At 59.4% G+C, this 10,880-nt stretch overlaps 1 pseudogene; it reads right to left on the bottom strand.

Annotated features, from left to right (window-relative positions):
• Nucleotides 1-7,927: 7,927 nt before the first annotated feature.
• LOC125643221 (G-protein coupled receptor 143-like) lies at nucleotides 7,928-10,458 on the bottom strand (annotated as a pseudogene).
• Nucleotides 10,459-10,880: the final 422 nt, after the last annotated feature.

The raw sequence follows: 10,880 nt of genomic DNA, 5'->3' as shown, positions 1-10,880 counted from the left end.
GGGCAGTATCAGGAGCTGTGTCTGAGGGGGTGGGGGACTGTGGGGGGTCAGGTGAGGCTGGGTGGGGAGCTGTCTGGGGGGCTGCATCAGGGACATTGGGGGGCTGGATGTGGAGCTGTGTCTGAGGGGGCTGGGGGGTCAAGTGCGGGGGTTAGTGTTAGGAGGAGGTGGTGGGTGGGATTAGCTGGGGGGGCAGTTGTCTAGGAAGGCTGGCCCAGTGGGTAGGGCACAAGCCTGCGTGAAGTCCTAGGTTCAGTTCCCCACTGGCCCACACTCCTCCTATGGAGCCTGGGCATGTCCCACAGGGGCCATGTGCACTGCAATCAGACACCCGCTGACCCAGGCTTTTGGGATGGGCACTAAGGGGCTCTTGCACTAGGATGTGGATGCTTGGGCTTGTCCTGGAGCCTAGGCTCTAGGACCCTATGAGGTGAGGGGTCCCAGAGCCGGGCTGCAGCCTGAGCCCCCAGGGCAATTAATCAGCCCCATAGCCCTGGAACAGCCCCCCACCCGCCCGCGCACACACACACACACACACACAGGGGAGTGAAGCAGGGCAGAGGATCAGGTCTTGCCAAGGGGTGGCTGCCAGCAGCATTATCTCCTGGCTCAGCGCTTGCCTCTGCCCACAGGAAGGGAAGGGCCTGGAGCAAAGTGTAAGCCAAACAATGAGCACAGATTACGAAGCTGAGCTCTGCAGAGAATGTCCAGCTTCTGCCAGCAGGGGGTGATGTTGGAAGTGGGGCAGGTCCCTGGCTGTGGGGGAGCTCCCAGCTACTCCTGCCTGTCCCAGCAGGGGGTGCTGTGGGGGCGGGCCAGGGCCCTGTCTGTGGGGGGAGCTCGCAGCTGTTCTGGCTTCTCCCAGCAGGGGGCGCTGTGGGGGCAAGACAGGGGAACCGTCTGTGGGGGGAGCTTCCAGCTGTTCCAGCCTCTCCCAGCAGGGGGCGCTGTGGGGGGCGAGGCAGGGCCCTGGCTGTGGGGGGAGCTCCCGGCCTCTCCCAGCAGGGGGCGCTGTGGGGGCGGGCCAGGGCCCTGTCTGTGGGGGGAGCTCGCAGCTGTTCTGGCTTCTCCCAGCAGGGGGCGCTGTGGGGGCAAGACAGGGGAACTGTCTGTGGGGGGAGCTTCCAGCTGTTCCAGCCTCTCCCAGCAGGGGGCGCTGTGGGGGGCGAGGCAGGGCCCTGGCTGTGGGGGGAGCTCCCGGCCTCTCCCAGCAGGGGGCGCTGTGGGGGCGGACCAGGGCACTGTCTGTGGGGGGAGCTCGCAGCTGTTCCGGCCTCTCCCAGCAGGGGGCGCTGTGGGGGCAAGACAGGGGAACTGTCTGTGGGGGGAGCTTCCAGCTGTTCCAGCCTCTCCCAGCAGGGGGCGCTGTGGGGGGCGGGGCAGGGTGTAGAACTAATCAATGAGATTGGTTTTAATTGTTCATTTTATTAATATAACTTCATAAGCAACGTTTTATGAATGAAACAACATTCATTCATAAAACCGGTTACCCCAATAACTGGCTAATTGAGTTTCACTTTCAATCCAATTGCTGCTTAAATCGCTGAAACTTACACTGTTTCAACATTAAGAACAGGAGGACTTGTGGCACCTTAGAGACTAACAAATTTATTTGAGCATAAGCTCTTGTGAGCTACAGCTCACTTCATCGGATGCATTCAGCTGTAGCTCATGAAAGCTCATGCTCAAATAAATTTGTTAGCCTCTAAGGTGCCACAAGTCCTCCTGTTCTTTTTGTGGATACAGACTAACACGGCTGCTACTCTGAAACCTGTTTCAACACTGTAACTTCTGCTCACTGTTTGCCATTCCTTACACTTGTCCATATTGTAACTCAAACTCCATTTTAACTTGTCCCAAACTTCATTTTAAAATGCTCACTCCATTTTGTAAATGCTGCAACCTTCATTTTTGAAAAACCTGGCTGTAATCTGATGAGTGTAGTTTAGATGTGTGAATGAGGTAAGTATGGATGATGGAATGAATCAACTCCAGCCCCAGCTTGTCCTGATGAAATAAAGTGTAAACACCCAATGGCTGAAGATGCAGATAACAGCTCTGACAAAGTAAGAGGAGTCCACCCTCAAAAGAAAAGAAAAAAAATACAATTGAAAAAACATCAAAGCCAGGTCCTAGGCTGAAAGTCATGTCTGCAATTGATGGGTGATCAACCACACGGGACCCAGAGGCAGAGTTAGCCTGGCCAGTTAGCTGCCCCAAGCTACGAACCCAAGCTACAAACTGGTAACTATACAGCAGCTGCAGCACCTGTGTGTGTGTATGAATGAATGTGTGAATGAATGAAATGTTATAGCTATTACCAACTGGCTACTGAATGCATCCGATGCAGTGAGCTGTAGCTCACGAAAGCTCATGCTCAAATAAATTGGTTAGTCTCTAAGGTGCCACAAGGACTCCTTTTCTTTCTGACTGCCTACTATGATTCTTTCTGTGTTCACAATAAATGTGACATTTTGTTTTATCCCCTTTAATAAGATCCTGCTGGTTTTTATTTTATTGGTATAACAAGGGCCCTGGCTATGAGGGGAGGCCCTGGCTGTGGGGGGAGCTCTCGGCGTCTCCCACCAGGGGAGCTGGTTGTGGCTCGCAGTGTAAGCAGGGCAGTGGCTAGTGGGGGTGGGGCGGGGTGAGTTGCCAGGCTGGGCAGGGCCTGGGGGTGGTGGCTGGTATAAAACTGGCTGAGTCAGCTAGATGCAGCCTGTGGCTGGTGCACTGCACCCTCCCTCCGCCCCATCTGTGCCCCCCAGCTACCATCTCCCCTCACTCTCCTGCCTGACCCCCTGAATACAAGGGTGGGGTGTAGAGCCAGCCTAGCCGTGGGTGGAAGGGGACAGGGGCTGGCATAGCTGTGTTGGGGGGGGTCAGGAGCCTGTTCCCCCTGTAGTTAGAAATATAGGCTGTGACAAAGTGGGACTGTTCTTAATGGTTCCTCTGAATAGTGTGGGGGTGCCTCAGTTTCTCCCATGCAGTTCTTAAGTATCTAGGGGGTGGGATAAGGGTGTATGATAGTTGCAGAGCCCTAGAGGGCAGGTGTGTGCAGGGGTCTGGACACAGAGAATGGCCAACACCCTGTTTCCTGGCCACTGATGGCCTGGCCCTTCCCCCCTGCAAGGTGAGAGCTAAAGGGTTAGAGAACAAAGGAGTCAGGTGACCTCCTGACCCGGGAAAGGGACAAAGCCCAGAGGAGCGGGGGCTGGAGGGAGTTTCAGTTTTGGGGCTGGCTGGGACATGGAGTGAAGGGCAGTCGTGGTTGTCTGGCGCACTGCCCCCCAAAATGGACCCGGCTGAGGGGTCCTGTTCTCTGCACCTACAGGCTCTGTGTTAGACCATGTTCCTGTTGTCTAATAAACCTCTGTTTTACTGGCTGGCTGAGAGTCCAGTCTGACTGCGGTGTCGGGGGGCAGGACCCTCTGGCTTCCCCAGGACCCCGCCTGGGTGGAAGTGCACGGAGGGGCAGAGGATGCTGAATGCTCCGAGGTCAGACCCAGGAAGGTGGAAGCCGTGTGAGCTGTGTGTCCTGCAGACAGGCTGCTCATAGGAAGGCGACTGCCCCAGAGTCCTGCCTGGCTTCATGGGGAGCAGCTCCAGAGCATCGCCCGGGGACTCCGTGACAACTGGTGGCAGCGGTGGGATGTACTGCACCCCGTGGATGGCGCTTCCTGCAGTAAGTGACTGGGGAGCAGTAAAATGAAGGGGGATTGACGGGGACCAGGTGTGCTGAAGATTCAGAGAGAGACGGTTTCAGGGGACGGTAACCCCTGGGAGTGTGTGACCAGAGAGAAGGACTTTTGCAGTAACAGGGTCCCCCGGGGGATTGCAGCGAGCAGTCCCAGGGGCGGAGGACTCTGCAGCTCGACCCTGGCAAAGAGGAGGTGACCTCGAGAAGGGCTGGCACACTAGGGGTTCTCCCTGGAAACCGTGGGAAGCTGAGAGCACACAGGCCTGTGAGTCCACAACAACTTGGGAACAGTGGAGTGATGGCCTATCACCATCTCCTTAAGAAGGACATTGTAACCCTGTACAAAAAGAGAGGGTTACACATTGGAAATTTCACCAAGGCACAGTTAATCGTGCAGCTGGAGGAGGATGACCGCTCTAAGGAACAGATTCCTGACCCCAAATGGGGCTATAGCAGGATCTGGGAGCAGCTGGAGTGGGAGCCAGGCATCGCCAAGACTCCTGTCCCCGACCAGACGGGGGTCTTCAGGATTGGGTTCCCCATCGGGGGATCGGAGACAGACGGGATTGGAGCTGAGTCCGAGAGAGCAAGAGGACCGTGGGAGACAGCGAGAGCCCGAGAAAGAGCTGCAGAAGCAGCAGCAGCATGAACTGGCGATGGGGGAGTGGAGAGGCATAGGGGACCTCCCCGGGGTGAGTGGGGATAGACCCCGGGGGGCCAGTTCCGCAGGGAACCTTGGGACTAAATTGCTGCCCCTGGTTAAGGACAGTGGGGATGTGGATTCCCACCTCACTGCCTTTGAGCAGGCTGGAGATTTGAACGAGGGGGACCCTGCGGAAAAGCCCCGGTGTCTAGCTCCCTTGCTGGGTCCCAAGGCCGTAGACTCCATCAGCCAGATGTGTGGGGAGGTGGACAGGCTCCCACTCCTGGTCCCAACCTATATGTCTGTGTGGAGTTTCCTGGGGTCAGGCCCCTCGGACCTCCAGTGGGAGTGGAAGGTGATGGTCAATGGAGAGACATTCCTGGGGTGGCGAGATCCTGGGACAGAGAGAACTGGTGTCAGGCCCTGGGTGGTGCAGCCTCAGAGGCTGAGGGGCTGTGTGAGCTGGGTGAGGGTCCAAGGGACGAAGCCCCTCGCCCTGCCTATGGCCCAGATCCCTGTGCAGACACAGGAGGGGTGGGGCTGGCTGGTCTTTGGGGTTCTCCAGGATACCAGCTGCAAGACCCTGTTGTGGGGTGACTGTGTCTCTTTGGGACAGGATCCAGGCCCTGCTCCGGTAACTGCCAAGGGTTTGAATTTGAATCCAGGGAACCAATCGGCGGAGAGGGAAATGGTCAGTGAAAATGCAGATGACCTGGCTGGCAGGGGGGAGGAGCTGCTAGGTTCAGGCTACCTGCCTGCCTGTAACCAGACCCCTGGGGCTGGGTGGGACAGAGAGATGCTCCCTGCCCCCCTTGCACACTGGAGAAGGGGCTCACGCTGACTCTGATGCAGTGAGGAAAGCAGTGAGCTCGCTGCCTACCCCCACTGGGACAGCAAGGGCAGGGCTGAGCACAGTGGGAGCGGAGACCCCAGCTGAGCGGGGGGAGACACAGGCAGGGCAGGGGATCTTTTGGGAGTGGCAAGGTGCTGGGTAAGGAGAGTCTGGATGAGCCTAGGCAGCCTTGTGAGCTGATGGCTTTGTCTAGTCAGCAGGGTGGGAAGGCGAGGAGAGTGGAAAAGGAGTGTCCCTGGACCTTACCTATTACCTGGGTGGAGAATTGTGACAGAGAAGGAAATGTTCCTGTGTCTGTCAGGGCTATTGACTTGCCTACGGAGGGAGCTACTCCGGTCTCCAAGCAGTTGTCTGTGACCAGCCTTGTCTGCTGGGACAAGGGGAAAGAGATCCCAAGCTGTGTGTCTGGTAAAGGAGAAAGTGTGTCCGGCTCTTCTTTGTCTGTGGAGCAGACAGAAGGGGCCTTTCAGCCTGTGATGGTTGAGGGTAGTGCAGTTGTCTCAGAGTTTATTCTGAATTCAGCTAAAGCCCAGGAAGGGAAGGGTCCTAAGTTTGTGTCTGCTCGGGAGAATGGCCCTGTAACTAGGTCGCATCCAGTTAGTGTCTATGTAAAATCCCAGAGACCAGACAATTCTGGTGCTTGTATTTTGCCGGTTGCTAGTGTGTTGTTGGGAAAGGGTGGAGCAACTCTGTCTAATCAGGGTGAGATCCTAGCCAGGGCACAAGGAGAGCATGAAGGTGATTTGATTGTGTTACCTACTGAGGGTGTGGAAACTGGTAGCAAGAAGGAAAAGATTCCTGAACTTGTGTGTGGCAAAGGGAAGGAGAATGCTTCTAACCTTTTATCTAGGAAGTCGGTAAGTTTGCCTGAAAGGGGATTGTGTAGGAATCTGCCGGGTGGACCAGAGGTGATTCTGGATGTAAGGGAGACCCAGAAACAGCCTGTTGTTGCTCAGGAAAGTGTTCCTCTAGAGCAAGCCCTAGGTGAAGAGGGTAAGGGCAGAATTCTGTGAGGGGTGAATTGTTGCATAGAAAAGCCCTAGGGAAAGGAATCCTCATGGAGTCTTCGCAAGCAGTTTACTGCCACTGAAGGGTGTGAAAGTGATTTAATCAAGAAAGTTTCAGTTCCTAATGGCCAGAAATTTTCTGTTGTGAATGGATCCACTAACTTTCCTGTTGAAAGAGCCAGTGTGGATAGCTTTGAGAAGGTCTCAGATGAAGTGAAAGCTGTTAAGAAAGTTAAACAGTCCTATAACCAAGTGGATGTGTTTGGCCAGCTTGTTGGGGAGAAGACCCAATCCCAGTTTGACCCCCCTGGGGTTTTGGGGTGCCCAAAGGGCACGGGCTGCATAAACCTTCCCACATGCACCCTGCAAGTGCTATCAACCACCTCTGACCTAAGGGAGGACGTGAAACTGGAAGGGCCTGGTGTAACTCCTACCAAGGAATGGGAGAGATGCTGGAGCATCCATGGGAACGTTGGTGGCTTCGAACTTCCCCAGGTCGCCGGCTAAAGTGACCCTGCTCAGTTCGATCTCAAAGGGGGGAGAGATGTGACGAAGTGGGACTGTTCTTAATGGTTCCTCTGAATAGTGTGGGGGTGCCTCAGTTTCTCCCATGCAGTTCTTAAGTATCTAGAGGGTGGGATAAGGGTGTATGATAGTTGCAGAGCCCTAGAGGGCAGGTGTGTGCAGGGGTCTGGACACAGAGAATGGCCTACACCCTGTTTCCTGGCCACTGATGGCCTGGCCCTTCCCCCCTGCAAGGTGAGAGCTAAAGGGTTGGAGAACAAAGGAGTCAGGTGACCTCCTGACCCGGGAAAGGAACAAAGCCCAGAGGAGCGGGGGCTGGAGGGAGTTTCAGTTTGGGGCTGGCTGGGACATGGAGTGAAGGGCAGACGTGGTTGTCTGGCTCACTGCCCCCCAAAATGGACCCGGCTGAGGGGTCCTGTTCTCTGCACCTACAGGCTATGTGTTAGACCATGTTCCTGTCGTCTAATAAACCTCTGTTTTACTGGCTGGCTGAGAGTCCAGTCTGACTGCGGTGTCGGGGGGCAGGACCCTCTGGCTTCCCCAGGACCCCGCCTGGGTGGAAGCGCACGGAGGGGCAGAGGATGCTGAATGCTCCGAGGTCAGACCCAGGAAGGTGGAAGCCGTGTGAGCTGTGTGTCCTGCAGACAGGCTGCTCATAGGAAGGCGACTGCCCCAGAGTCCTGCCTGGCTTCATGGGGAGCAGCTCCAGAGCATCGCCCGGGGACTCCGTAACACAGGCACAGCTTCCCCCCCACCCTCCACGCCCCCCGGCCTTGGGAAGGCCCTAGTATGAGTGGGGGGTGGGGGCACAATTTGGGCTGCACGCTCAGAGGGCAAGGGGCTCTTCCTGCCAGGCCCTGGCTGGCTCAAGCCCACAGCCAGAGTCTGCTGCCCCGCCAGCCTGGGGAAGCAGGCAACTCCGTCTGCAGCCCACGCAGATGCTGTGACCCCTTCCCGCCCCAGGCACTCAGCCACCGGGGCCAGCCTGGCCCACGCTGGGGGAGGTGCGGCCAGTGGGCTTGAGCACAGCAGCCTTTATTCACACTGCAGCAGCCGTCAGTCCGTCCATCTGGCGAGTCATCCCCTGGGGCAGGTGCCCTCAGCTGGCGAGTCATCCCCTGGGGCAGGTGCCCTCAGCTTCGCCCTGCCGCTCCCTCCAGTCCTCCGGATGCAGAGCAGATGTCTCTGCCACACTGAGATTAACTCTGCGGGGGAGGGGGAGACAGTGAGGGTGGGGGCAGGTCCTGCCAAGGGAGGGAGACATGCTGGGCCTGCCAGCCCCACAGCATCCTGTAACCAGCTGCCACCCTAGGCTGGGGGGCAGCAGCCCCTTGTCCCCTGGCACAGGGCTGAACCCCACTGCCTCCCAGGGAAGCTCAGCTCTCCCTGCCCTCTTCCCCCTCCGCCCCCCCTGGGTCTCCACCAGGCCAGCTCCTTTTGCGGAGGAGGTATAAGATGCAGATGGCACCAGAAATTGGCGGGGGGGGAGAGGAGAGAGGCCCCCCACCCTGCAGCCCCAGGCCTCTGCATGTGAGAGGCAGGCTGCTGGCCAGAGTCCTTACAGGGGTAGAGACTCAGCATTTCAGATGCACCTGGCCCCTGCACCGCGAGCTGCTCCCGGCGCCCTAGCAGTCTGCCTGTGCCCCAGCTGGGGGTGCCCCCAGAGGGCAGGGCAAGTCGCACAGCTCCCTAGCCCTGACCAGGGGCCTTCAGGCAAGCCATTAGTGCCAGCTGCTGCCCCGGCCATGGCCCTCGGGGGCAGGGCTGCTCTGCCCCTACTCACCAGGGATGCCCTAGAGACCAGGAAGTGGAGTAGGTTCGGGGCCCACAACTGGCCAGGCGCAGCCACAAGGCCCACGACAGGCTCAGGAGAGTCCTCGCTGCTGCTCTGCCCGTCCCTGCTGAGAGCTCTGCCCGCTGGCTGCCCACCAACGCCAGGGACAGCAGGAGCCCTGACACAGGGTTCAGGATGGCCTGGAGGAAGGGGGCTGTCAGTGAGGGGGTGGGCGCATTACCAGGCAGTGAAGGTGACAGTGATGCTGGTGGATCTCCCGCTAAGCTGCTGCTCCGGGAGCCGCTCACTGGCTGTGTACCTGCCCATCTGCCTCCTCAGCAGGGCTGCGGCTACAGGAGAGATGCCGTTAGCCCCCTGCTCAGCCTGAGCCCAACTCATTTTCTGCTCCGGGGCCAGTGCTCCCGGGGGGGCCCTGGGGCAGGGCGTGGGGCTGGCTCACCTGCACAGAGGGCCCTGGAGAGAAGCAGCGGGTTCACCAGCAGGACCAGAGAGAGGGGCACATAGGCAGCAGTGTAGTGAGCCACAGCCAGGGACTGCGCCAGTGGGTGCTGCGAGTCACACCTGGGGGAGAAGGGGCATGAGCCTGTGGCAGGGCAGGGGCTACGGCTTACCTGGCACTGGCAGGGGACAGGAGATGCTGGACGCCCCACAGGCACTGGGTGCTGGACAGGCTGCAGCACAAGAGGTAGCAGGGAGTCAAGGACATGAGCAAAGCAAGAGGAGAGTGGTTGGCCAGGCCCTCCCACAGCACAGCTCCTAAAGCCCAGTGCCAGCCCCCGCCGGGGCCAGGGCCCCTGCAGCCAGGCCTGGCCGCTGCTCACACAGGCCCAAGCTGAAATAGGGTGGCCTGAGCACAAAGCACTGTAGGACGTGGGACTGAGTGGGGTGGGAAATGGGGGCACCTGCTTGGCCCCCGAGCAGAGCTGCGGAGGGGCCTCATCCTCAGAGGATGGGGAGGGAATAACAGGGTGGGGTGTGGGGCGGGGAGGAGCCGCTGTCTCCCCAAAGGGCCGGGGAGTGCAAGGGAAGGCACGTGGCCCCACCTGTGGCCTGCAGGTCTCTGCAGCAGCTGAGCAGCCTCCAGCGTGTGGCAGAACAAGGCCCAAAAGTGAGCAGTGTGGAAGTACTTCACCCACACCTGAGGAGCGAGAGGAGATGTGAAAGGGATGTGCCCTGCCCCGCTACCCCCAAGCCACAGGTCACCCACCTGCAAGGGAACCAGAGCCCTCCCTCTGCCCCACCCAGCTCTGCCATCCACCCACTATTCCAGCCCTGCTCCCCTTTGCTAAGGCCCCCCCTGCACCCCCTACCACCCAGCTCCCCCAGCCCCAGTGCCTCCCCCATCCCACTACCCAGACCACCCAAATACTGCCCCCAGCCCCAGCACACCGCCTAGTCCCTCCAGCACACCACCCAGCCCCCCCGACACAGCACCTCCCCCAGCAGAAACTGCCCCCCCAGTGCTCCCAGCACACCACCAGCCCCCGCCCAGTCTCCCCAAAACACCACCCAGGGCTCATGCTACATGCCACAGTGCAGAGCGGCCCAGCGCAGCCTGCCGTCCCATTCACGGGAGGCTCGCCTGCGGTCCTGGGCGGGTCCTGCTAGCCACAGCAGGGCGCGGCTCAGGATCCCTGGTGGAAGGAGGAACGCAGGGGAGCTGGTGAGAGCGAGCTCGGTAGTGGGGCTCGGTGCAGCTGGGAAGTCACCGGCTCTCCCTTGCCGTGCCCAGGCAGCTGCTGGCAGTGATGGCAACCACTGTCCCCCTGGCAGCATGGAGCTTGGTCTCTGAGGCTCTGCCAGCCACCTTGCCCCAGCCCTGGCGGCGCCCGGCCAGGCCCAGTGCAGCCCACTCCACCCCTGCAGGCAGAAGCGCCACACCAGGCGGGCAGCGAGACTTTGGCAGCAGAGCCGCTGGAGCTGCAGAGAGGCCATAGCGGGAGAGGGGCTGAGGCAGGCCGCACTCCCTGCAAAAGGGTTCCCGGGGAACCTGGGCTCAGCTGGCCACCAGGGCAGAGAAATAGCCGGGCAGCAGGTAATGAGCAGCCTGGCCTGCGCTTGACAGGTCCTGGGGGAAGAGGGGCAGGGCTGCAGAGTTTAAAGGGGTATGGGAGCTAAGCCTGGGGGCCTGCCCTGGTGTGTGGTTCCAGGGGTAGAGGCCAGGCAAGGCAGCTAGCTAGCTGGTTGTTTTTCTGTTGGGTGCTATGCGGAGTGGCTGGTCTCCCTGCCCCTGCTAGGCCCAGCAGTGCTCAGCCCCATGGGCAGGGGCTGGGGTGTTGCTGGGAGCACTTCCCTGCCCACCTCTCCATTAGGGGTTGGAGCCTTGCAGGTGCTCCTGGCGTTCCTGAGTGTGGAGG

Source organism: Caretta caretta, chromosome 9, assembly GCF_965140235.1.
Source record: "Caretta caretta isolate rCarCar2 chromosome 9, rCarCar1.hap1, whole genome shotgun sequence".
Classification (NCBI taxonomy): Eukaryota; Metazoa; Chordata; order Testudines; family Cheloniidae; genus Caretta; species Caretta caretta.
The sequence above is the reverse complement of the archived record's forward strand: the minus strand, read 5'-3'. Positions and strand labels throughout refer to the sequence as shown.